Source organism: Harpia harpyja, chromosome 5, assembly GCF_026419915.1.
Source record: "Harpia harpyja isolate bHarHar1 chromosome 5, bHarHar1 primary haplotype, whole genome shotgun sequence".
In the NCBI taxonomy this organism is placed as follows: Eukaryota; Metazoa; Chordata; class Aves; order Accipitriformes; family Accipitridae; genus Harpia; species Harpia harpyja.
This window is the reverse complement of record NC_068944.1, coordinates 22,631,689-22,659,020: the sequence shown is the minus strand read 5'-3', so window position 1 is coordinate 22,659,020 and position 27,332 is coordinate 22,631,689. Positions and strand designations below refer to the sequence as shown.

At 40.0% G+C, this 27,332-nt stretch overlaps 1 protein-coding gene across 4 annotated transcripts in view; it reads right to left on the bottom strand.

The window, feature by feature from the left end:
- Window positions 1–27,090, bottom strand: part of DLGAP1 (DLG associated protein 1) — a 429,128-nt gene extending 402,038 nt beyond the window's left edge. For all 4 annotated transcript variants that reach the window (XM_052788099.1, XM_052788100.1, XM_052788102.1 and 1 more), the window contains exon 1: window positions 26,818–27,090. The gene's annotated coding sequence lies outside the window, so the exon portion shown is untranslated. The remainder of the gene's footprint in view (window positions 1–26,817) is intronic.
- Between the last annotated feature and the right edge of the window lie 242 nt (window positions 27,091–27,332).

The window sequence follows — 27,332 nt, the reverse complement described above, 5'->3', positions numbered from 1 at the left end:
AGTATTTCTGAGTTGGTGAATTTAGAAATGTAATAGAATTCAGGCTTTAAAAACAGATGTTACAGCAACAAACTTTACATACAGATTTGAAAAATCATATCTATGGACACCAAACTAAATTGGTTTAAATTAGTCTCCTGTATATGCTTTAAAATGAGATGGTTTCTCACATCACAGTCCCCAAAACAGATTCCACTGAAAAACAAAAGGAAGACTCCCACTGTAATCAGACAAAAATTTACCACATTTAATCCTAAAATTGAGGGTAGGACATACATGAAGCCTGTGTACTTTCATTGCCAAAGTATGGTACCTACAGATAACAACTGTGACAATATTCAGAAGCTTGCTTCACATAAGCACTGAAAGTCCAGGTGCTTCTCTATAACAGATCAGATTTCTCTCTCTCACTGATCTTTCTGTTGTTCTTCCTTCACTCAATTCGTTGTGCTTCCTCTACAGCACTACCTTCCTTCATTTCTGCCACTGTTACAACAATTCAAGCATGTTAATCTTTCATAATATCTCTATATAATATCATATAATAATATATAATATCACATATAATCACAGACATCTGGAAGATCAATTTTCTTATGTTAATCACAATGGTATGTGAGTGGTTTTTTCTGAAAAACTGCAAAAGGGCAATTCAGAAAGTAAAGAAAAACTTGGGAAACCACATGACATTTCTGAAAAAACACTGTTATACAAAAAAAGGAAATAAATTCACTTTAAGGATGCTCTTGAGACTGAGAACTAACTCTTCAAAATCATTAATATCTGCTATATGAATGTATTATAAAAAGTCCTTCTCTACTAGATTGGAAGAGGCCTCCAGGTTCACAAAGATTTCTCCCTCGTTATCACACATAACCACATCATATAAGCCCTTAGATAAACTTAGCAAATTTCACCTAAAAACCATTCTTGGACTGTTGCTCTAAAACCTCTCATTACTGGAAGTAATACACTTTTCTCTGAGTCTCAGCCCAGAACCAGAGGGTCATCTGTGTGCATACCAACACTATCCTTTTACTCAAATAGTTGTTCCCTCCCTGGTGTTCAGTTCAGTTCCTTACACATATACAGAGAGCCATTTTGTCACCTTCCAGCCTTAAAAACAGCTCGGCTTTTTCAGCCATACAAAATATTGTCTCTCTCAACCTTTTACGCGGCCTTTCTCCATATGTGAACCTTCTTTCTCCAATGGGTGATCAGAGTTTTACACAGTATTTCAGATAAAACCTAACCACTAACATTTTGCAATAAAAATTTATGATTTTCCCCCTTCCATGTCAAAAAAAGCATTCTCACCACATAGGTAAAACTCAGCTTTGCAGCCATGAGGAAGTGGCAGGGGCCATGGAGATTTCACCAGCACAAGTGGCGAGGTTAAAAGGGACTGTAGGTTTTCAGGGGAGTGAAGATGATAAGCAAGACTACAGGAAAGCTGCAGCGTTTGGCGATCTCTAGGGGAAGCATTATTGGTGGGAACATAGGGATTGCCTTGGGAAGAAGGAAGAACCGAGCACACAGAGTAAAGCCTTGGGGGCAGACAGAGATGGCAGAAGGTTCATCTTCACAGGCAGCACTGGAGCCTACCCACCTCCCTCATCCCTGCCCCCTCGGGCAAAACCCCTACCTTCCTCCTAAAGCGTCCTCCCTCCCTTCAGCAGCAGCTACTTGTCAGTCTGAGACTGCATCCCAGCCTCACCCCCTGGCACCTTCTGGGCTGCTGCTCTGAGAACAGGCAGCTCTGGGACAGGTAACTTGGACGCATATGGGCCAAGCAGAGCTATGGTAATGGCCGACCTTCAATGCAGGTACAGCAGCACCTACCACCTCTACATGCTGGTTCTCAGGCAAACACCATACTTGGCCTGCACCTAAGGAAATCTCTGTCCTTGCATGTTCTGTGTTAGAAGCGGCCTTCATCTACATTCGAATCATGACTGTGAGCCTTCATAGTCATTCTGTACTCAGCTAGTTACCCAGATTTCTCTCTCAAACAATGAATTCCCAACTGTAAACAGAAATTAACTGATTGCTTGGACACTGATCTCTTGCACTTTGTGAAGCTAAACTTCTTCCATTTCTGCAAATCCAGTCCTCTGAGCTGCAGGTATCTCCAAAACATTGACTCATTCCTTAGCATACTCCTACACTTTATGCCAGGGTCAACAATGAAATACTAAAACACAAGAGATCTGAAGACTTATCTTTGACAAATGCAAATTTCCCCCTAGCCAGTACTGCTCCTTGCACCACAGTCAGTAGCCTCTCCCTCGCCCAATATCTTGTCCATCTCACAGTTCCTCACTATTCATGTTTCAATAAATAATTTCTCATGTGGCACCGTAAGTGCTTTATTAAAGTTCATATTGATTATATCTGCCATGTTTTCTTGCATTAAACACTATTTACTGATTATTTTTTTAGAAGTAGAGTTTGTTTGACAACATCTGCCTCTGTCAAGTCCATATAAATTTCCATGCAACTTTTTATTTACCTCCACATTTCCAATTGTTCTCTCCAGCAATATTTTTATTTAAGTATTTACAGGCTGTTAAGTCAAAATAAAGGTCTGGCTGTTGCTTATATTATTTAAGTAAAGGGGAAAAGTATCAGCAGCCATTCCCTAACTCCTTTAAGATATCACTCCAACTGACAGACATTGACATACATCTTGTAGTCACTAACATTTTTGTCCCTGTTATGCCCCACCTTTGCTCTCATAGTCAGCTGTATCATCTTTATTGATAAAAGAAACAGAATGTTAATATACCTTTCAGTCTACACCTGAATCTCTATAATGAAATTTCTCTTTAGTCCTCCCTCAGTATTTCTCATTCCTTGTTTTTATCTGTTCCTTTGGCTGAAGAGCTGTTTGTTAAAACATCTCCTATGATATCTAACTAACCCTTGCTTTTAGCAGTTTTCATTTTATCCTTTAATGGTTTTCTTTGCTGATTAGCTGAGAAGGAATAGAACAGACTCCCTAATTCTACATGATTTCTGGAGAATGATCATTTCACCCAGTTAAATCACAGAACACCTCTTATAGTTTCTTTTTTCTTGTGCCACTAGTTTCAGGTAACTTTTGCCATGATAAAAGTAATGGTGTTCCTCTCCCACATAACAAATCCTGAATTTCTCTGTCCAGCAACTTCCCTATGTGCTTTTCCCAGTTCTTCTAAATTTTCTACTTTGAAACTGAAGACCTGAAACATACTACTAATACACTTTCATTTATGCTTCTATTTAAATCAAAATGAATCAGCTTGTGAACACTCAATTCAAGGTGGTTTTTGCAACTTTTTTTTTTTTTAAGTAAAATTAATTTCTCTAGTAATCACAACTTGCCAACTACAGAGCAAAGCATTTAAGGCTGCCACATTGATAACAGTATTTGTTCCCCAATCTCCACCTCTGAATTTCTGCGAGTTTTATCTTTGCTCATAACGCTACAGGAATCTCTATCCACACTGAATCCTGTCTCTGGAGTATCCAGGTAGGTCTCTCTTCACCAGCCAATGCAGTTTCTTTCATCATCCTTCCCCAAAGGATTTTGATCTAACAGCATCTTTTTACCTATGCTACTCCTTCTTGCAAGTCTACGGCATGATTAATTAATAATTTTCTCTTTAAGGAGCTGTCAGTAAGTTTAATGAAGACACTGCATATTATTGCCATGGGCAAAAAGAAAATTTAGCTATGCAAAAGACTACAGATGTAATATCTAGCAGAATTTGTGTTATTAGCAGGTACTGTGGCTCAGACAATTAAAAGTAGTTATTGACATCATGAAGTCTATAATAATAAAAAATGCACTCCAGCATCCCATAAAATGTTTTTTCACCTTAAATAAGGAGGGCATGCTTGACCTCCCAACTTAATTTATCCGTGTTACAATTGTTTCTCAGTATCTCTTTGGTGCCTTCAAAATAAACACAGATCCAAGACCTTGAAGTGGTTTTATACGGCGCAGCAGTGTATCCATAAATTATTAATATTTTTAAGGGCATGTGAATAAAATGCTAATTATTACTGACCCATATGATACATGTAAGAAACATCTCTTAATTAGAACCATAGAGAGACCATACAGCTTGTAAACTGTCATATCATTCTTTCCTTCTCCACAAAAGAAATGATTGCTAAAGTGACTTTTCAAGGCTGCACTGTTTCCCTTACAAAGAATATAATTTAGCTATTGCTACTTGTCATAAACATAGACATTAGATTGATTAATATTTTGAAGTTATTCAGAAAAGAAAGATTAAATAAAAGACAGTGAGCAATAAACCTAAGCAGGAAAAGGGAATCAGGAAAGAAAAGTTAGGACCATCTATTACAGCAGGATATGCTTTAGACACAGTTCCTTTGGATTTTTCTTTGAAGATACAGTTGCAGGTGGAGATCTCAAAGCAAAAATTTCACTGGGACAATGAAAACTGTATTTTTCTTACTTTCCTTCTGTTACCTCACCTATACATTCCATTGGACAGTTACCAAACTACTTACTTATTTCTTAAAAAAAACTTGTAGATCTGCATGATCAAACCCTTCAGTGAAGATACTATGGTCAGTCGCAAACTACTTACTGTATCTAGAGTATAAAACATAAGATGAAATATCCCACTTAAAAAAAACCCCTAGAATACTGTTCTAGCTATTTCCTTCCTCAAAACAAATACTCACTGACACAAAACCAAACAAATAAAACCCCCCAAACCTATTACACTGTTGCAAAGTAACTACCTCTGCAACTGTATCCACCAGGTGTTGATGTTATAAAATGTTAAGCTATTTGCTCTGTTTTAATATATATTCTTTTCCATTTATAATAACAACTAGGAATATTACCAAGAAAGTAAAATTCTAGTGTAAGCATGGCTTGGGAATTCACATGACAATTCAGTTTTAGTTTTTTAGACCTCCTCAGAGGTCAACAAAATTGAGATCAGGAACAATGTTAATGAGATCAGATCTGCACATGACTTCATCTTGTTTAGCTTCTCAGAGGACAATAATAGGTTTCCCTGAACCCATGATATATCCAGTCTGATCACACATATACATTCAAGTCCAAGTTCCTGGGTGGTTCACTAAGATTTCAGGAGTTCATTAACAAACTCCAGGTAAAATTTACCAGCTGTTCACAAGAGTCTTTCAGATAGCTCTAACATGGCAGTAACAGATCAAAATAGCTGTCCCCAAATTCAAAATCTACCTATGAGAAATTTAGAGTTCCCAGGGAGTTAGATCTGTGATATGGTTTATGAAATATTTTGTTTGCAATGCCCAGATTCAGAGCCAGACTTGCAGAAAATAAAGCTTTTGGCACAAGTGGTGGTGGGGGGGGAACTTTACATTCACTGCCTTGCCTCTATGTTTTACTGAGCTACATGGTTTACTTTTGCTTTAAGTAAATATTGAAGTAGATTATTCTTCAGTCAACATAAACTTCTCCTGTCAATACATTTTGATGCATGTATCTCTTAATGCATGAAGTCGTAAGTGGTTATTACCCAAAAGGGAGCGAAGATTTCTGGTTCAGCAGATCACAAAGACCTTTGGGGAGCAGTTTCTTTAGCACAAAAACATATTAAGCCAAATTCTGCTAGTTACATGAGGGAGGAAGCCAAGCTTCACCAACCTTGTAATAATCTGGTCTTTATAAGACTACTGCAGGCTATTGCTATACACAGAATTTATCAAGAAAATCTGTCCCTTAAGAAGACACTGCCTAGTATTCATTAAGCAATACAGATGTAATAGCATGAAATACAGAAGAATCTTAGGTGAACTTCGCTGATCTTTGGGAACCCTAATCAGACAGAAATTCTGTAGGGTTTTTTGTAGCAGGAGACTGGCTCCTACTGAAGTGATACGGGGAAGTAAATTTGTTCTTATACCTCAAAGTCCTAGTCCACAAGGAGGTCCCTAATGACCTAGTCTTAGACTAATCAAAGAACTCCACAATTTTCCTTGTATCTCTTACCTGGAGGACACCTGAGCAGCAGAGAGGAAGGCAATATTCAGATGATTGTCTTGCTACCCTCCATAGAGAACCCATGACCACCCTGAAAAGTGTCATTTACATACGTGAAAACATCTGTACAGTGTATGCTACTGTGGCCAGCAAGGTTTTTAGAAAGATAAAACATATTCTAAACACTAGCCTAAATAAGCCAAGAAGATAAGGTTCAGGGAGTGTAGTTTGACAATAAAGAAAATTAATCATGTACATTGGTTATTAACATATGACTACGTAAAACACAATTCTGTCTTTTGTCCAAGTATATAAATGCATGCCTATCACATAATTTGTTGGATTTGGGGTTTTTTACTCAGTTATAACTTCACAGGGTAGTGTTAATAAAGGGCAAGAGGAATAATGGTTTTCTGCAAGAAGGCACCAATATCAATCAGTCTTCAGAGGTGGCACTGCAATGACATGAATTTTAACTAAAAATAGATAAAATTTATGGAACTGCAAAGTATCAAAGAAAGCAGAATTTGGCCTCCTTTCTTGCCCCCTCCCACTTATAAAATGGAGATGGACTTATTAGTTGTGTTATCCCTGAGCACCACTGCAGAAATACATGAAGTTGCATGAAAACTCAATTTATTTTTACGACCCAACATAATCCCAGAACACCCAAACACAGGTCTGCAGATACTGAGACAGCATGTGTCTATCTGTATGCGGATTTTTTAAGTTTTATTTATGTACACATATGCAAATTTGCAACATAAATCGAAGTTACAAAATTTGCATACTTCACATACTATTGTCCTTATTTTAAAATCATTACCTATTTGTATATCTGTATGCAGTCTGAGCCCAGCTCTTCTTTCCCAAATGAGCAGTGTATCTGAGACTAGCTCCCAGTCTGACATTTCATCCACTAATTCACAAGATAAACTGAGCTCCTCTTGCTAACTCTGAGGAGAAAACCATTCGAGACTATGCCTTAGGAGTGTAAGAAATCAAACTCTTCACACTCAGAGTGAGAGAAAGGAGAGAACTAATGAACTTCTGGCTACCAAATACAATGTTCCCAATGCAGCATCCCCTGGCCACAGTGATCAGCAATGAAAGTGATATTGTTCTGGTGCACTTTAATCTAGGTCACAGCCAACAACACAAATCTACGTTACCAAGTCTAAAAAGTCATCAGATGTAAACCACATCAACAACACAAAAATTATTTCCAACAGTCAAATGCTTTATATAAGAAACAGTACTGTCACATGTTTGATAACATACGTTTGTAGAAAAAACACATATTTTCTTGGTGTGATTCTGCATGCAGTAGATATAAACCTCAAGCCATTATTCTTCTTGAAGCATTCCTGTAAAAAGGTCTACAGGAAAAAATGCAAGATATAATCACTTCAAATGGCAGACAAGTTGGGATGCATTGAATTTCAGCAAATCTCTGACGTTTTCATACACCAATTTTTCCTCAAGCCTTATCATTATACAGCTACTGTAATGATAAACTGTAGTAAACTATTTCCCTACACTAGTTACAAATCCATTTTTCCCATCTTATCATTTGTCTAAGAAGGATCTGAAAATAGGTCATAATTTCCATGCAGTTGTTTAATATGCAGGAATTTCACCCAATATTTTTGCAGAAGTCTCCTGTAACTATATGAGAGACACAGGACTATTAAATATTCAAAGTTTATTTTGATATAAAATCGTCAGTGTTAACTTATTTATGGTCCTTAAGAAGATGTGATTATGAAAGAACAATAGTTTCAATGCCACAAAGGAACCACCAAAATGATCACAGAGGTACTTGATTTGGGTCTGAAACCCATGTTAGGGTCTGTCAAATTACATTAATTCAGTATTAATTGCTGAAGCTTAAAATCCATTTATTCTCAGCAAGAGTGTAGTTTAATCCTCTATAAAATCGGTTCACAGCCAAATAATACTGTTAAAATATGAGCTTATTAATGCAACATTTTTAACATCAAGGAAAACAAAGAATACTGATTTCCCTCTGTTGCAATGTGCCACACCCACAGTTAATAAAAATAGACAAATTAAGAGGTAACCTCTAAGCTCTGTAGAAAACAAGAAGCTGCAGTAAAACACTTAAATAAATGACACATTACAAAGCTGTAATTAACTGGACAGGAACTGGTTCTTCTTTGGAACATCTATTTCAGTCGTATCAGGTGCATTTAATGGGTTGTCTGCCACAGGAGCAAAATACCCATATCCTCTCCTGCATGACAGAAAATAGAATTGCAAGTAAAGCCTAAACAAAAAGACCTAATTTAATCTTCTCTCTGAGGAACAGCAATACCTCCTGAATTGTCAGCTGAGCAGGAGCATTCTTTCTGAAGCTATTGCCTCTGAGATGTGCTACTAATGCAGAATAAAGAGATAAGCATTAGAAATATCCATAAGCACAAACAGTTTCCCTCACACAACACAGAAGGTTCCAGAGCTATATTCAACTGAGAACATGGGAAATCTTATCTTACAGATAGCACTAGTATAATCTCAGACACTAAAATACAAAGACTGTTTGGTGTCACCATTACAATAGTATTTTAATTGTGAACATGATTTGAGAAATATGGTGATACTGAAGATTAATAACATTTTCATAGTGCAGATGGGAAGGAAAAGAGAGTTTATTATTAGCAACAGAACAAACTGTACTCTCTACCAAGAGGCTTCTAAAACATGAGCAACATACATAATTTTTGTACAAAGAATTCCAATGGAAAAATAGAAGCTAAAACAATGAAAAAATTTACATACTGTTTGGGTGAAAACAATCTCTGTATAGCATTACTCACCCTATATAAAGAAGCTGATGTTATACTACATTTGATTTCATTGCATTAAGGAGCAAATATCTGATCAAATCAAGTTATCAAATGCTTCTGTCCAACTACTAACGATGATTAAAGAAAAAGGAGAACTTTAAATTCTTTAAAACGATTTCAAGCAGATTACAAGTACACATTGATTAGGACAAAACCACTGAGAATTAACTAAATATTGCAAAAGACATTTAAACTGGATAAATGAGGAAATATATCAGGAGATGAAGCTACTGCTACAACCTTAAGATAGCACTGTTTTAAGAGTACTACAGTTTTAGCTGGAATTAAAAGATTATCCTTCTGCATCAAAAAAATAAAAACTGGAAGCTGCAATATCAACCCATGATGAATGTATCCATCGTATTCAAGTCCCGCATATATCAGAGCACCGGGAAGCAGTTTAGTTGCTGCTTTACCATTTCAGGCACTACTACAGTCTCTCCAATCCAATTCTACCAAGAAATGGCAATATTTAGTAAAATTTATCCTCTCTCTTTTAAAGAGAGAATCCATCCACTGAACCCTCTCTTGAATTACAAAGGCTTCCTGTCACAAGGTCAGTTTACTCTTAACGGTGTGGAAATACCTAGTGCAGTTTCCTCCTGGTATCTCATGGACCATATGTTGTAAATACCATGCCTAAAGCAACATCTCCTCTGTTGTTGGGAATACTTATTGGGATATGCAACTGAGCACATCAGTTGATTTCTCAGGTCACCTTTGTCTTTCTGATGAAGAGCTCTTTTCAAAACAGCTATGTAATCTTTTCCCAAAACACTCCTAATTGCTTTTTTGTTAGGATCTCAGTCTCGGCTCACTGCCGTAGGAAGTTTTTGTATCGAAAGTCCTGGTAACCCCTGTTAACAATAACCTGAAAACTTTACTCTTCCTGGCCAAGTTCCTCCTCCTGCCATATCTGCAAAAGCACTTTTTCAGTAGTATCTCTGGATTCAAGTTTCCTGTGAGTAGTTAGCACCATCCACTCCTGAATTATGGACTCTGTAGACCACCCTTGAAAGCAGCTCCACCTGAGTGGCAGAGACACTCTGCACAGCACTGAGTCATGCCATCATCCATGATATCCTACCAAGGGGTTACTGGTAAAACAATCTCTCCTACCAACAGCAAATCCACCTTAAATGGCAATTGCCCACATCTCTTCAGTCCCAGCTACTGCCACAGAGAGCCTAGATCTTAGATCTGATTTAATCATTCAACTAATTTTGTTCAAATAAAAAATGTAAAATAATCTGAGTTACAAACTGTGAAAATGCCCAAGTTGTTCAGAGTTCTTAAATTTTTTGAGAAGAGCAGCTGAGATACTTCTGAGCGTATAAGTTAAAAAAAGTTTTGCTTAAGTTAAATTCTTAAAAATATCTCACTGAGAAGCTACCGCTGCCACTCTTAAAAATAGGGCAACAGGGTTATTCTAGCTTGAAAGCTATGAAAATCATCAGAATGTGGCCTTAGAAAATTGCCATTTCACCTCACCCAACAGGAGTACATTAGAAGATGTAAAAAAATTCCTCTTTGTACTCCAGTCCTACAAAACATTTACCCCCAGCGTCAGCCACCAAATGCACCTCAATCTGCAGGTGAGCATGAGCTTTTCTGTCATTGCTCATCACTGTTCATTGGGGCACAACAGCATGAATCCTAAAAATGAGATAAAAATATACTGTTTCTAGTACCTTCTATCCTCCATCCACACTTTACAGAAAGCATGGAAGAGAAGGCAAAGGTAGCATTCACCATAATGCAGAAAAGGGGGAGAAAGAAGCATGGTGCACACAGAAGGAACATGAGTCAAGATGAGAAGACAAAGTAGTCAGGCTAGGGGAGACAGATGAGACAGGGGCAGGGAGATATGCAGTCACTGAAATATATTTCATTCCAGAACTTGGAGTGGAGCCCAGAAAACTGAGGCCTCAAAACCCTCCTCTGCTGTCAGCTAGTATTTACAAAAGCTAATTGCAAAGCTCTTCTCTCAGATTTGCAGCTGGACACAGCTACTTGTTCCTTTGCTATCCCAACAGGCAGACAGCTTTTACACTATAGTTCTTAACTTCTTGGGATACCTATATGATACTATTAAACAGAAAAGGAATCGTGTTTTGTTTAAAAGCACAGTATTTAATACCATTAAAATGTTCCAAGATTAAAAGTGTTGGATAAAAAAAATTAATTCAATGCAGAGTGAATTAAAGAGTCAAATACTGAAATTGTTTCTATATACACAGTGGCATGCACACACACAACTGGCATACATCTCTTTTCCTTTGCAACCATGGGTAATTAACACATGGCCCACATAAACATTTATGCCAGCATCAATTAGGTTTCCTTCCTTCAACTCTGAAAGAAAAACTTCATTGTTGTTTCGGGACACATGGTTTCAGCCATATGTAAAGGTTGCAATACAAAGAAAACAGTCTTCTGAGCTAGCATGAATGGAAAACAATGCAAGCAAAAAAAAGGAGAGTTTGGTCAGATGTGCATCCAGGCAGTTCCTGTCTGCTGCTCCAGCATTCTGCTATGCAATTTGTAGCATGCAATCCTTACAACCTTTTTCCCCTCCCTCTTAATATGCCTCACGTACCAGGATGTTCACAGTCAACAGTGAGTTCCAGAACTGCTTTAGAAGGTGAAGACCATGAGGTTCACTGGATAGCACCGTAAGCTCTCAAATCACAGAACTAAGCTGAATGCAACAATCACCCTCAGGGAGATATAACTCAGGGGTTCTGACTATTAATTGCACACATCTCTACAACACCTATTATTCTAAGGAAATGTTTTTAACCCCCAGAAGTCAAAAGATGTACATTTTCCACTGCAGTTCTATGAAGTTACTGTATTTCCTCATTTGTATTTATTCACCATTAGTAAATCAGGATTTTCCCCATGCATTATTATTTCCTGAACAGTAAAGTTACTGACTGCAAGTGCAATCTAGTGAATGTCAAAGTGTAGAACCCTGATGAAATACTAAACAAAGCAAGGGATCAGCATTGACCCACAAAGCAGACATGTAGCACCATTTAACAGGCTTATGGGCAAAATGTACTTCTGAAATTTACAGTGTGCATCTGCATAAAGCTGACTGTTGATGGGAACCAAAGCTGATAAAGGCATAACAATATAAAAATGCATCTGTGATCTTATTCTGTATGTGGTGAAAGTGACAGCCCATCAGTGTACAATTATCATATATTACTAATGGAATATTAATCAAACATTCATTACTCTAATTAGAAAACCTTGTCTTGAAAGGCAGTCTTGACTTTTCATCTCTGGAACTGTAATTGACACACAAATGAATTTGACAGTCTTAACAACTATAAATCCTTAGTAGGAGAAATAGTATCTTAAACTTCCAGCATTTAGCTTAACAGCCAGTTTCCACTCTCTGTGGGTAAAGTTCAAGTCAGCTTAGATGGTCTCATGCACTACTTCAACCTCTGTTAAGTACTAAACATATATCTAATGTGAGGCAAAGATAATACATAGACTATGTGCAGGTTTACTAAGTGGAAATTAAGTTTTTCTTTGTAAGAAACCTGGAATATCTGTCTCTAATGTACAAAGTCAAGCCTGAACTGGGATTTCAGTTATCCATGGGCATGCACACACTTTTGAACCTGTACAACCTTTTTTGTCCCTTCATAAGTGTCACTTTTGTGCACATACAAAGTCAAGAAACACACAAATATTAACAAAATACAAAGGAGGCCAGCTAGCAGTATAAAGTCTGCCTTTCAAACAATTGACATGGAAAAGAAAAGCATTTAGGAGATAATTCTTTGAAATGCCAATAACCCAGCAGGTCTCAAAAAAAAAAAAAAAAAGCTATCTTTGTGCTTATGTATTGACACAATCCAATGCCTACTTAAGGCAACGACAGACATCACGTTCACAGTGTGTGCCACAGATTTCAGTGAGTATCAGATCAGGCTCCAATGGATTATCCTAGCTATGCTAAACCATGAGACATTCTTTTAGCAATAAAAATTATATGTGTACATGTTAGAGGCTCCACCAAGCTATGCTGGCTTACAGACATGCTTCTTTTTATACACCTTGCTGAAGATGATAAAATCTGGACCCATTTAAGTCACAATGACTTCTGCTATTTATTTCAAAGGGTGTTCTGATTTTATCCAATGTAAAACCATGGAACCATAGAATATCTCAAGTTGGAAGGGATCCATAAGGATCATCGAGTCTAGGTCCCTGCTCCTTGCAGGACTACCTGAAACTAAATCATATGACTAAGAGTGTCGTCCAGACAGTCCTTGAACTCATGACAGGCACAAAAGATACCACCCTACCATTAAAACACTTGTAATACTGTTTGACCTTATGGGGCACTTGGTAAAGTTAATATAAATAAATTTAAATTCACACTGTTGACAAAATATAATGGAGAATTAATTATAATTTAGAACTATGAGCATATTTTAAGCTGTCTTGACTTCATCTATCAGATAATTATTTAGGGAATATGAAGAGTGTTAGGATTTGTTTAGCACTGTAATTTTTTTATGTTACCTTTTCAAATTACTGTGTTATTTTCACTTATATTATCAGACATGGTCTGAAAGTGTAGGAAAGGTCTATTTATCACCTCTGAAACAGGAAATTCATTTGGAACTGACATAAATAAAAGTCTAAACATTTAAAACTCTAAAAGCATAACTTTAAATTGTTTAATCTTTGTCCTTGGTTATACATCTTCATTATTTTATGTTATAAAAGTCATTCAAAATATGTGTTCCCTTGTAATTAAGTTGGGAATGAAAACTCAGAAATTATCTGTACTACTTCAATTTGATGTGATTTTCTATTGTTCAAAACAATATTTTTTGTATTAACTCACTTCTTCTTGCTAAACACAGACTAATTTCAAATTCATTACCTTTACAACATCCAACCAAATAAATAGTGAGCATGTTTTTACCACAACAGCGATGGCAATAATGTATTAGTCACTGAGGAGGAGACAATGAACACATCTATTACTGTGGCCAGCACTACACAAATGATTTGCCAGTTGTGATATTCATTGCGTAAGACATTTCTTCCACACATTCTGCTCTTGCTTTACCCACAGACTACTCTGAGGCTTAACACCATATACACTAACCCTTAATGTCCTAAAATTCAAATTCATTCCTTAATTGGCTACGGTTGTAACTGGTGACCTCAGTATTTTTGTTGGGGTTTTTTAGGTTTTTTTCCCCTCCCACTGTCATATATTCCACTATTCAAATGATAAACTTTTAGCCCTCTCTTCCTCAAAAAAAAAAAAAAAAAAAAGTCTGGGGTAAGGCAAAATTTAAAAATCTCTGAATACTAGAAGCTGAAAAATAGTAATTATATAACAAAACCAGGTTTTCATTTGGCTTTATGTATTTACATTTACACCTACTTGAATCTAGCATTAAGTCAAATCCATTCCTGCTTTCATCCCATTTACCTCCCTGTAAACACACCAGTCACAAACCCACTCTTCTGCATTTTGCATCTGCTGAGATAAACTCTACTGCAAATACGCTTCTGCCTCCTGTTAATGCTATCCAGTCAGTGTGCAGAAGGGAACAAGACAGGGTCTATTTTGATAATATATATGGGTTTGAGTATTTTTTTTTTTACAGAGTATTTTCTTCAGTATATCTTTGGTTTAATTTCACATTTCTTTATTAGGCACAAGCAGAGTTAGTTAAAAGCAGTTATTAGATAAAGCATGACTAATTTCATGCTACTTTCAAAAAGTATTGGGCCTAGCAATAAATACAACAAAATTAATCCTACTTCTTAAAATATCCTCATGTAAACACCAAAAAAATACTTAACAAAATAACCATTAATACTACATTTGCCACACTTAATTTTCTAGCACATACACAAACTTAGCTCTAGAGACTCCACTGAATTAATTTACTTACTTTAGCTGGTATATTGTAAAGATAATAATGGAATCTATTAAGAAAGGACTACATGATTAGGTTCCACAAAATTGTGGGCAACGATCCATGACTAATCTGCAAATTCAAAGGGGGAAGCAAAATGAATTTTTTTCTTTATTTTGTATTTTAAACAGATGTGCAGCACACATATTGATCAATGTGTTTAAATATTTTCTTTCTAATACTGTGGCTTACCTGTTTCTTCCACAAAACACACTGCAGGCAGCTTACCTTAGAAAAATTCATATTACAGATGAACAAACTGGGAAGTGACTGAGTATTTGGGTTACACACAAATTTCAGGATCTAATGTCAGGAGCGCCCAGTTTGGCTACAGGATGATTTGCCATTGAAATTCAATTGGATCAAGAGCTATTCTCTTGATTGTTGAATTAAACATTGGCTGATGATTGTTTAAATAGTACGTGCTGAAAGATCTACTTTTTCCCTCCCCCAAAAATGCATATAAATAAATACATCTTATTCTGTAAAATTTCAAGTCTCTCAGTATCATACAAAGTATACCTTCAGCTTTGAGTAATAACTTACTACACAAACATAAAGCAATTTGTAGCCACTAAAATAGAATGAATCATATCCATGATACCAAATTGTAGTAATAAATTACTGAGCTCTGCTAGTGGTGGAAAAAGCTTTATCATATTAGATTTTACAGTACAGCACTCTTATAGTCATCTTTTATTTATTTATTCAGCCATACATCATGGTACACCAAATAACATATTGGCTATTTACAGTCTGTAGAGGGCACACATCTGCCTAGATCAAACTGTTTAAAAATACTATTTCCTTTACCTTGAGTAAGGGGTGATTACTATAATCAAAAATATGAGTGCGGTGTAACTGTGCTGCTGGTATCCAAAAATTCTGCGCAGTCACCATGACTATGCAGAAAAACTGTCTAATAACACACCCTGAGTGGACTATTCTTGAGAAGTGGACTTGTGACTAGTCGGGTCTACCACCTGCATGCAGCTAAGTGAGTGTGCACCATAGGTCTGACCCAGGGTTTGTGGAGTCTGCTACATATTTGAGCTAGCAGGTCTATAAATTCGTGTTCTCAAGGCCACCTGATGGCAATAACTAAAGTGGCAGTTTCAGCCCTGAGATGCAAGTGAGGGGTGCGCTCGCTGCCTTCAAGACCTTCCAGAAAGGAATTCACAGTTCCTCCTCAAGGTCCTCATTGCTTCCACCAGAAAGACAAGAAAAATTCTTTGAAGTGTCCCACATGCCTGAACAGCTAATCTCAGCTTCTCTTCAGCCTCCTCTACAACACCAAAAGAGTGGGGAGAGATTAACATCAAGAACAAGGGAGTTTAAAGGGAACTCACTCTCACACTTTTATTCTCCCTGCCCTGCAGTTGAGGAAAAAAAATTCCCCATCAAAAGATCAATCCTGACTTAAACCTAAATTCAAAGCACATGTGTCTTCATTTAAGCCCAGCCACCAGCAAAGCACCATGCGGCCCCTCGCTCACTCCTCCCCCCGTTTGGGATGGGGAAGAGAAAGTATAACAAAAAGCTTGTGGGTCAACAGAGGGACAGGGAGGGATCACTCACCACTTATGGTCATGGGCAAAACCGACTCAATTTGGGAAAACACAAAATCAATTTAATTTGTTACCAATCAAATCAAAACAGGATAATGAGGAAAAAAAAACCCCCACAATTTTAAAACACCTTCCCCCACCCCTCCCTCCTTCCCAGCTCAACTCCACTCCCGATTTTCTCTCCCTTCTTCCCCCAGCCACGCAGGGGGACGGGGAATGGGGGTAGTGGTCAGTTCATCACACCTTGTCTCTGCTGCTCCTTCCTCCTCAGGGGGAGGACTCCTCACACTCTTCCCCTGCTCCAGCACGGGGTCACTTCTACAGGACACAGTCCTCCATGAAACTGCTCCAATGTGAGTCCTTCCCAAACCTTCTTCACAAACTGCTCCAGCGTGGGTCCCTTCCACGGGCTGCAGTCCTTCAGGCACAGACTGCTCCAGCGTGGGCTTTCCCACTGTAGTCATATGTTTGAGTTATGGCCTAACCGTGGTGATACTGCTCAATTTAGGTTTAAACATGATCCTTTAAGGAGGACCATTACTCAATAGTTTCACTATGTAGGCCTGGTTACTTTGTATAAACAATGCATGCTCTGCTGACTATACCCTTGAAGAAGAAACTAAAGACTGATAAAAAGGAAACATCCTGCTCCAGAAGGCGGGGAAGGCAGGATGATTGCCAAAGCAGCATGAACTGGGGGAAAGGTAAAGGTGGCAGGGGGAGATTGCGACCACTGACTCAATTCAAGACTGGAAAGGCTTGCCCCCCTCCTGCCCTGCCACCTGCAAGGAGCATGCTTGCTAATTTACAGAGCAAGCAAGGCTAATTTAAATATAACTAACCAACAGATGAGATGGTGACTACCAACCAATGAACATAAATTTAGGTGTGTTTTTACTAATCATGTTACAGAATAAATATGATGTAGTTCTTTGGTGTCATGTGCTAGCTTTGTAGAATTATCACCTAGCACCCATCTTTGCACAAACATGAAGTAAATAAATATCTCGGCTCTGTGTGTAAGATTGGCTTATTGCACACCGGTATCGAACCCCACTTGTGGGACAACACCACGGAGTCATGGGGCGCATACCCCTGCTCCGGTGTGGGCTCCTCCATGGGCTGCAGGTGGGCATCTGCTCCCCCACTCACCTCCATGGGCTGGGGGGGGACAGCCTGCCATCTTGTCTCACCACAGGCTGCAGGGGCATCCCCTCCTCCGGCGCACCTCCTCCCCCTCCTTCTGCACTGACCTCGGTGTCTGCAGAGGGGCTCCTCTCACATCCCACTTTCATCTCCACTGCAGGTTCCCCTTCTTAAATCTGTTCTCCCAGAGGTGCTACCACTGTCACTGATGGGCCCGGCCTTGGCCAGAGGAGGGTCCAACTTGGAGCCAGGGAAGCTTCGAGCAGCTTCTCACAGGAGCCACCCTTGCGGCCCCTCCCCCGCTGCCAAAAAAATGCACCACACAAACCCAAAACAATATGTAAGCCTGAAGAGGTACTCCACATTTATCAAGCACATTGCTAACATGGGCAGTAGCTGCCATGAACTGGATATGGAAGGAAAAATGAGTACAGCAGCAGTTTATGGTTAAACTAAATGTTAAGCAAAATCAACAGATACATCTGAAATAATTTATATTCTACAGTAACACAAGGCTCTCATGTACGTACAACACTGGAGCCAACATTATGGCCATCTTTTAATCCAAAGCAGTAAAAAACAAAACGAAACCAAACCCAAATGCTCAAAACCAAGACACAGCTTCGTTCAGCAGTTGTCCAAACCAGTACCTAAATCAGCTGCCAGGACTCTGTATGCTAAGGCCCTGTAGGGCAAAGGAAGGCAGAAAGGCTAAACTAGATCTAGCAGACTCATCAATTCATTAATTAATTATACCACAAATAATTAAATAATGATTCCAGTTCTGTATAAAAACAAACAAAGAAGAATCACCATCGAACCAAGTAAAAATCCACATCCAATTTATTAATCCGTATCTCTTAATTTGCAACAAAATAAAATAAAATACTGGGCTTTTCTGCAATAGCCTCTGATTCAAGCATTGTTTCTTGCATCAAGGACACACCTCGCAAAGAGATCACTGGGACCTCCACATAGAACATAGGTAGGATTTGTTCTAAATGATGTACTGTATTAAACATGAAAATGAACTTTAGCATGACACCATTACAGATTAATAATATTGAAGCTTTTAACAAATCAGATTTACATTTGTGTGCTTTCCTACACATTAGTTTCTCTCTTCTTAGAGAGACTGTAAGTCCTTGGGAAAATGGTCTTATTGTTTTTGGTCCTATAGCAGTTCAGGAAGCAAAATACAGATAAGTTGAATAGCAAAAAGTTATAGTTTCTATAGATGTGCAAAGTCCACTAGAAAATTGATTACTGGACACACAGAACTGAAGTCCCCAATTTTCATCTCATTGTATGCAACATTGTTCCTCTTAGTTCCAAAAGAAACAGAAATGGGCACCCAGATGAACCTTCATCTTTCTCTCACCATGCTCTGCTGTGTGTTTTCATGAAGGCACCAGAAATTCAGAATAAAGAAACCTGATGTAATTAATTTCCCCTAGGTCCTGTAGAAATGCTGTGATCCTTGAGTAATCTCTTAGCAAATATTTTTGTCTTCGGAAGGGCTCTACAAGGGTAACACACAACAGTATTGCTACTGCATTTCAGCATTTCTTCTTATGAAAAAAACTCTAATATAGCCCTGACCAATTGGTGCTCAACATTAAAAACCTCATATGGCTTTTTACAGGGCAGGCAACCTGCTCCTGCAGTTCATGTTCAAAATGCCAGTCCGCATAGAGAGCAAAGGATCAGGTCAAGAACTTCAGTATACTCTCATATTTTGACTTCATTCTGTCAGAAACATCCTCTGGAAGGCAATTTAACATAAGAGATTAATTATTTTGCAGCATGCTGCACTGATTTTAGAAGTACATTACATAATATCTGCTTTGTAAATGACCAAAGTACTTGAATACTGCAGAACTTCCTTGTGTTTAGCTTTTCTCTTTCTGTATTTAAGATCTCATTGCTAACTGTGCAAAGCTTTTTTCACATGAATTTGTAAAAATGAGAATGGCATTTCCTCATCTTTTGTCTAAATCTACCACTGATAATTATTAAAATCTGGTTTTAGAAAGGTGCCAATTATTATTCCTTTTTTTGTATCTGCCCTGATCCTGATTTCTAAATACATCTTTTTTTCTGAAAATACATTTTATTTCAAGACAAACAGTATGCAAGAACTTAACCATACATATAGAATAGTAAATGTCCTTTTTATTGAGCTCATTAGAGTATTTGTGATGTGCAAGTGGTATCACAGGCTTCACGCTGTTGGTTTTGCCCCTTGACTGAGAAATTTTTAGCATATGACACAGCAAACAAATGATCCATTTCATGCATAAATACCTTTGTTCATATATAATTCTGCTATACAAATCTCTCTGCAAAATACAGCATAAAGATTCCCAGGGAGTAAATTTATATCATGCTATAGAGATGTAAAACACCATACAAGTATTCTGGAAGTCAGACCACACACCATCACAGTATGGTAAGAAACACCACATAGATTTTCAGGTTGGAAAAAAAAAGAAAAATGGTAATTTTTACATACAAAAATCAACTCACGCTTCCACCCAAGGTGAAATGAATGCTCTTCAACTACCATGCTACTTCAAATCTGTAAACGACATTACATGGCTATTGAAGCAGCTCTGCAAAGAATACTGTCTTTGAAGTAGTTTTTATGAACTAATGAAAAATACTCCAAACAACCCAAAAGAAAACAAAGTGGAAGAAGTAACCATAGTTTTCACATGAATAAGTTTGTAATATTTCAGGAATTAAAAACATAACTATTTTTTTTTCTGAGATAAGAGGACACCCAGCTGGTTTGAACACCATTCAGTAGCCTCTCCTGAGTGCAGTACCAGTAGCTTGGGTTTTATTCTTTTTTTCTTTTTTTTTTTTTTAAAGAAAAAAATCTTGCATTGGCCCTTTTTCCAAGGAAGAGTGAGATCCAAATGTGTAAGAAAAAGGTTTCGTCTTCAGTTTATAATTCTTCTCAAGTTTATTTTATCATGTAGATATCCATATTACATTTTTTAAAAAATCCATCTTTTTCACTAAAAGTTAGTGCTTCCCGAATAGACATTGTATCTCTTCTACAGCCTTTCATTTCATACAGTGAGATATATATATACACCACATTTTTCAAAGTACCACTGATCTAGTAATTGCTAGCACTATTTCACTGTTGCTATTAAATGACATACACCACCTAGGTATTTGGGATGATTTTCCTCAGAAAATCATTTGAATAATCTCCCCAAATATTACATGTTATGGTTGCAAAGTTCTTCCATGAACAGAATTACAGAATCAACGTTCACTTTTAATCCTAAGTGTTTTGACATGACAATGCTTGCAATACTTCATTTGTACAAAATAACAATAAATTATCCTAATTCTACCTCTTTCATTCCTTGCTGTGGTGATTTTTCCCCTATTTATTCTACTTTGCCATCCCCTCACCACTAAAAAGCTACATTTGTATATTCATCAATATTATTTACAAAACTGGATATAAATTTGACAATAAGCACTCCTCTGCAAAGAAAAGATCTGTTAGAAGGAACAGCTAGGCAGATGACCTCCTATAGTATGTTCTTACAAAATGGAATCCAATAATGGAATTCAGTGATGTTCTGAAAGACAGTCACAAAAAAAAGAAAAACAAAACCCCACAACATTATGGAGGTAAACCAGATACAGAGCTGTCAACAACTTTAAAGGAACAAACCATGCCCAAGTATTACACCCAGTGAATGGATAGCCAGAAGACACAGACTGGAGAGAACAAGGAATCTCTCCTTTGATATCCTTGTGAAACATTTGCACCAATGCAGTTCCAGCACCACAAAACCAAAAGCTGCATTCTCCTACAGTCCACAAAACAAAGCTCACCCCATGTAAATGGTATACTGCAAGGACTCCAAAATTCTTTCAGCTGCAGGAAAGAAGATGGAGATTCTTGTGTGCTTCAGACATCTGTGAGACACTGCACATCCATGGAGCATGCTGACTCTCAATTCTTCTGCTGGACAAAGGCAACTGCACACTGCCTGTTGTCCGGTTATGCATGAATAGATATTGTTGAGACCACTACCAAAACCCAGAAACCTGGATTTCATCTCTATTTCTCTCTGATTTTTTTTCTTCCTTTTTCTTTTTTTTCTGATGACAAGACAAGAGAAAAACACAGGACAGTAGTGAGACACTAATTCCCATTGTTGACTTTCAATGTTGGATGCACACTGCTAAAACTGAAGTTACCACAATGAAGGTAAGACTGCTAATCATTGTCTCTTACTGTTATTGACCTCCAATCAGACAGATATGTTATCCTCTTCCATCCACAAAACTGAACAGACACACGGGAAGAAAGCATGTACAAGCACAGAGTTAGCAACAGAAGTTACACTTGGGAAGCTGGCTGAAAAAAAACGCTCCCTTTCATTTGAAAAAGTAACTCGGCTAGCATCCTATCAGCATACCCCTTGAATTACCTTTAGTGAGGATTTATGCCCAGAACATGAAATGGACTTTCAAGCACAATTCTTAGACAAAATTTCTGGGGATCCTCATCCCCTTATCTCCCCTTTCCCCAAAAGAAAGAAAAACTCAAGGAACACTTGACTGGATCTAGCACAGGCACTACAACAGCACATCAGGCTATTAAGAAGCTGAAACTTGTAAACTGTTCCAAGCCAACTCAAGCTACTGCAGCCTACATTTGAAATTAGCCCACAAAGCACCTTCTAGATACAAGACATCATCCGTAACTACTGAGAACTTTGGTTATGAGTTGATGCCACACACTTCCGTCATCTGAACCACAGCAACTGAGGTTCGAAACCTGGACCTGTCTAGAAGTGTTACATTTCCTTCACACAGTTAGAAGTCCATTTCTCAAATCCCTAGTTCCCTTAGTACGAGGAATCAGAAGATGAAGAACCTCTTCAGTTAGTTAAAGGTGATGGTAAAATTTTCAAAGGGAGGGAAACAACTGGGATGAGGGACATTCATTGAAATGCTACCAATACAGGGACAGGGCATCATGTGGAAAGAGATCAGAAGTTTCTCATATACAAAGGTTAAAGGAAAACCTTCACAGGCAACTATTAAAAAATGGTTCTCATCTAGCAGAAGACACTGAAGATATGCATAAAGTCAAGCTTACTTGGCAAGCCAGATTACAAGTTTTGCTCATAATTGCTGTCTTAAGGTTTCTTGAGCAGGTTTTCAAATGACACAGGCAATTCTTTCAGAAACATAAGAGATACAGAAAGGTAGAAATACATAGTGATTTCAAAGCACTGCAAAGTGTTTCTATAGACAATCTGCCGACAAGTTAAGAAGGCCAAAGTCAGCATTAGCATCTGTCTTCCAATTACAGAGTCACAAATGACATATTGCTCAGTGACAAATGATGATTGCTGTCTTATATTAAGATGGTTGCTCTAGCAGATGTTTTCAAATTATCCCAAGCTATGTCACAGGGAAAGGCAAAAGAACTGGAAATATGCCCAGAGAGACCTGGTGCACCAGCAGCCTAAGGGAGCCATTTAAAATGCCATTTGCTATCCTCTCATGAGATCTGTGCTACAAAAAAATGAATACAGAAAGGAAAAGGGGAATAGAAAACACATTATATTCCTCGGTGAAGGTTTTAAGTATCTGACTACAGGATCATCTGGGATAAAATGTGTTCACTTCACCTTAGCCTGGACAGAGACACAGTCTAGGCAGACAGTCCTTCAAAGGGGGGGGGGGGGGGGGGGGGGGGGGACCCAACAATCACCCCAGAAAGCAGTGCTCCCTATTACTGCTCTGTGATCACAGAGTCAGGGCAAAAGAAACTCTTTTTATCATGAATATCCCCAAACAGTAAACCCAGTATCACATTATGACATACTGACTCAAAATATAAAATTAAGCCCTGCTCCCTGGTGAGAAGAGGTAGACTGCTTTTACTGCTACAAAACCTCTGGAACACCATGGGTAACCTCTGTCCAGAAAGAGTATAGACAAATAAAAGAGAAAGAGAGAAAGGAGATGACCACCCTTCCGTCTGAAAAGGGCTAAGGAGTAAGGTTCTGTCACGTCTTACACACAGTTAGAGCCAAGACAAGTCTTCAAATCAAAAACCTGATGGGGAAAACAAGTTATTTCCTGAAATCCCATAGTCAAATCATATACATATAGAAATGCTGAAATACGATGCAAGCGGAAGGGAGGATGATAGTGGGGAGAGACACAGAGGCTGTGCTCATCCAGCGTAGCATCATTCTCAAGAGCAGCTCTCTGGAAGCATGAGACAACAGTAAAAGCACACCCCACTAGACAAAATAACCACAGAAAGCAAGGTGCCAATGAATGCTGCTATAAGTTAAGGAATGGGTAGGCGTCTAGTCTTGACCTATGGTGAGGGAGAAAATCCTCTCTCTCTCGTTACCATGGAGATCCCCTTTTCAGGTTTCTTTGGATGAGCCTTGTGCACAAGTGCAAAATTTGGCATAAGAGGAGAACAAGTATTAATTATGTGCCCCTGACAAAAATAGCCTTCTTAAATCTTCAGAGATAATACAACAGAGACTGTAAAAATTAAGTTTCCTTACAGGGATTAAGGGCTGAATAAACTATCTCATGTTAAAGTGCCTTGAGCTCTATCTTCTTAAAATGGCAATGCCAGTTTGAGGGTATTGCACCTGTATATTACAATTTGGGTGAAAACTTGAGTTACTGGATGGTACAAGACCAGAGTGAAAGTTACAACAAAAAAATTGCCTGGAGGCTACTTACTACTGTTCCTTGTACAGGATTGCCTTTATTTATTACACCATTTCATTAATCATTCATGCAGTTCTTTTTGTATTTCCAGGTGGCAACATCACTAGCCAGGGCTGCACTGAGATGCACCACCTTTACAGGAAGGATAACATTGTAAAGTCTAACAAACAGATTATATTGATATGCTTGCAAGTGTTAATCTCACAACAGATAGACCAGAACGAACCTTAAATTAAACAAGTATATTTAACATACACAATTCTGGTGAAGAAAAAGAAGAAAACTTTAATTCAGTAATCCAGATGTATATATATCTCTAACAGAACACTATTGTACCCTTTATTTTTAAACTACTTGATTACCTCTCTAATAAACAGCATATTTTGCTCCCATGTTTTCATTAATTTACACTATCTAATTTTAGTAGTTCTGAAATACACAATACCAGACAGACAAGTAAGCTATACAGAAGACAAGGAACTGTGCTGTTGCTGTTAAAAATTCCCAATTTTCCTGTAATTGTTATTACCCACAGTAAATTTATCTTTAAATATATATCCTTTAGACTTTTGGATCAGTGAACAATGACCAAACTCGCAACATCTTTTAAGTGAGGGGAAATACCTTAAGCATATACACTGGACCCACATACTGGTAGAAATTAGTGTTGCCTTTTTAAAGGTGTATTAACATTGAAACACAATCCTACACAACCGGCTGAGTGTACACCATGCCTACAAGCACACCTACCTTTTATTTGTAAGTAGGCTATAAGGTTAAACAACTACTTTTTTTTTTTTTAATAACTAACTTCATATGCTGTCCACTACCTCTCTCACCATTTTTGCTTCTATAACTGTTTTTCCTTTCTTTGGCTCCCTGTCCTTAACAGTGCGTTTACAAATCTCTGACAGCTGTAGAAAACAACATGAATGAAACGGGATTATCCAAAATCAATTATGTGTGAAACCGAAGTGCTCCCTGTTAAATATTAATTACTCAATAATTTCTCTCCAAGATCAAATGAAACCATCAACCTCCTTTAGAAACAAGCACAGTGTAACAGTTTCCTTGCCGGCATCCCGAGCCGGGTTTAGGAACAGCGACAACGAGAAGGAAGAAAAATAAAAAAGCCGTAATTACATAACGGACCTCGCTAAACGCCTCGCTTCCCCAGCCGGGGGCAGCAGGGGCGGCACCGGCCACCCCGCTCCCAGCACCCCCACGGCGGGGAGCGCGGCGCCGCTCCCGCCACACACCCGCCCGGGAAACGCTGCGCACCGGCGGGGCGGGGGGAGGCCTGCGTCTCCCGGGGGGGCACTTTAACCTCCCCCCGCCGCCCCGCCCCGGGGATCGCCCTGGCGGTCACCGGAGCTCTTCGCCGCTAAACTCCCGCACCTGTGCCGCGCCGGGCCCGGGGGCGTTCCGAGGAGGGGGGGGCTGCGCCTGCTTGGGGCCCGCTGCCCCGCTCGACCTTTCCCCCCCGGCTAAGCGGCGGGGGAGCTCCGCTTCCGAGCGGCCCGGCAGCGCAGGCTTCTCTACGCCGCCTTCCTCCCTTCTCCTGCCGGCCTGGAACGCTTCTCCAGGCAGCCGCGCCTCCGGGGAATGAAAGTCCGGATCGGGGTCCGGGCGACCCCCGCGGGCCGCGTCCCGCTCGGCGGGGCTGCTCGGTGCGGGACTTCCTCTCGGTTCCACGGGATCTCCGCACCGCACGTGCTCTGCTGAGGGAGGGGCAAGAATTCACCCTGCTTCTCCTGTCCTGCCGAGGGGGGACACGGGACAAACTCGGCCCGAACAACAGGCGACAATTAGTTGTGGAGCCCGCGCGGGGCGGCGGGACGCCGCTCCCCCCCCGCCCCGGTCTGGGGAGCCGTCGGGCGCGGGGCAGGGCCCGGGGCGGAGGGGCGGCGGCTGCCCCCGCCTCGCTCCCTCGCTCGCTCGGTCCCCGGGGAAGGGGGCGCCCCCCGGGGCAAAGGAGGAGGATGGCAGTCCTCGGCGGCGGCCAGAATACCCGCGGAGGGGGGAATAAGAGCCCCGCCACGCAAGGCCAGCTAGAAATCACTCATTTGGATGATGCAGCAAACGAGGGGGGGTAGTCCTCCCGTCGCCGCTCTCCAGCCCTGGTTAATAAATGCACAGGTTCCCCGCCGAAGCGAAAAGCTCTCTCTTCAGCGCACACAGCAATTAATAGCAACCTTCATCCCGCGAAACCTTCGCTAAGCACTCCCACACGATCGCCGCCCGCGGTGGCAACTGCTAGGAGCACAATAGCGGGAACCTCTCCGCCTCACCGACCGAGGCGGGGGGGGGGGGGGGGGTGCTGGGGAAGCCAAACCTCTCGCAGCAAAACCCGATCCCCCAAGACGAAGAGTCCCGGGGAGCGGCAGCAGCGGCAGCCGCCGGCGCGGCGGGAGGGCAAGCTGCCTGCCTGGCAAGCGGAGGGCGTACCGCACGCTGCCAAAACACCATCACCCATCGGTATTGTCAGCAAACAGCACACAAGCATTTACCTTTTATGCACGCCGTCCGTCAGTCAAGCATTTGAGGGAGAGAAGGAGAAAAGAAAGGAAAAGAGAAGAAAGAGAGAACACAGAGAGGGAGAGGCGGCTGCTAATCCCCGTGTAGAAAGACTTCCAGCAGCAGCAGCAGCAGCAGCATGCGTGCGTGCGTGCGTGTGTGTGTGTGTGCGTGCCCGGAGTGGAAGCACAGCCCTCCTCGCGATGCACCGGCTCTTGCACCGAAGTACTGTCATGTGCGTATCTCGGTGTGTGTACCCATGGGAAAAAAAAAAAAAAAAAAAAAAGAGACGGGGGGAGACGAGTCAGTCACACGCCCGGCTGTGCACTGCTGGGGGGGGGGGGGGGGGGGGAGAGAAGGAGGAGCCCAGCGCTCCCCAGCCCAACCACCGGAGGAGCAGCTCGCTACTACGGCGGCCCGGCACCGCAAGCTGCCGGCGTGCTCCCCCTCGGCGCCGGCCCCGCACGCCCGCCCTTCCCCTCCCGCTCCCAAGGACGTGCTTTCGGGA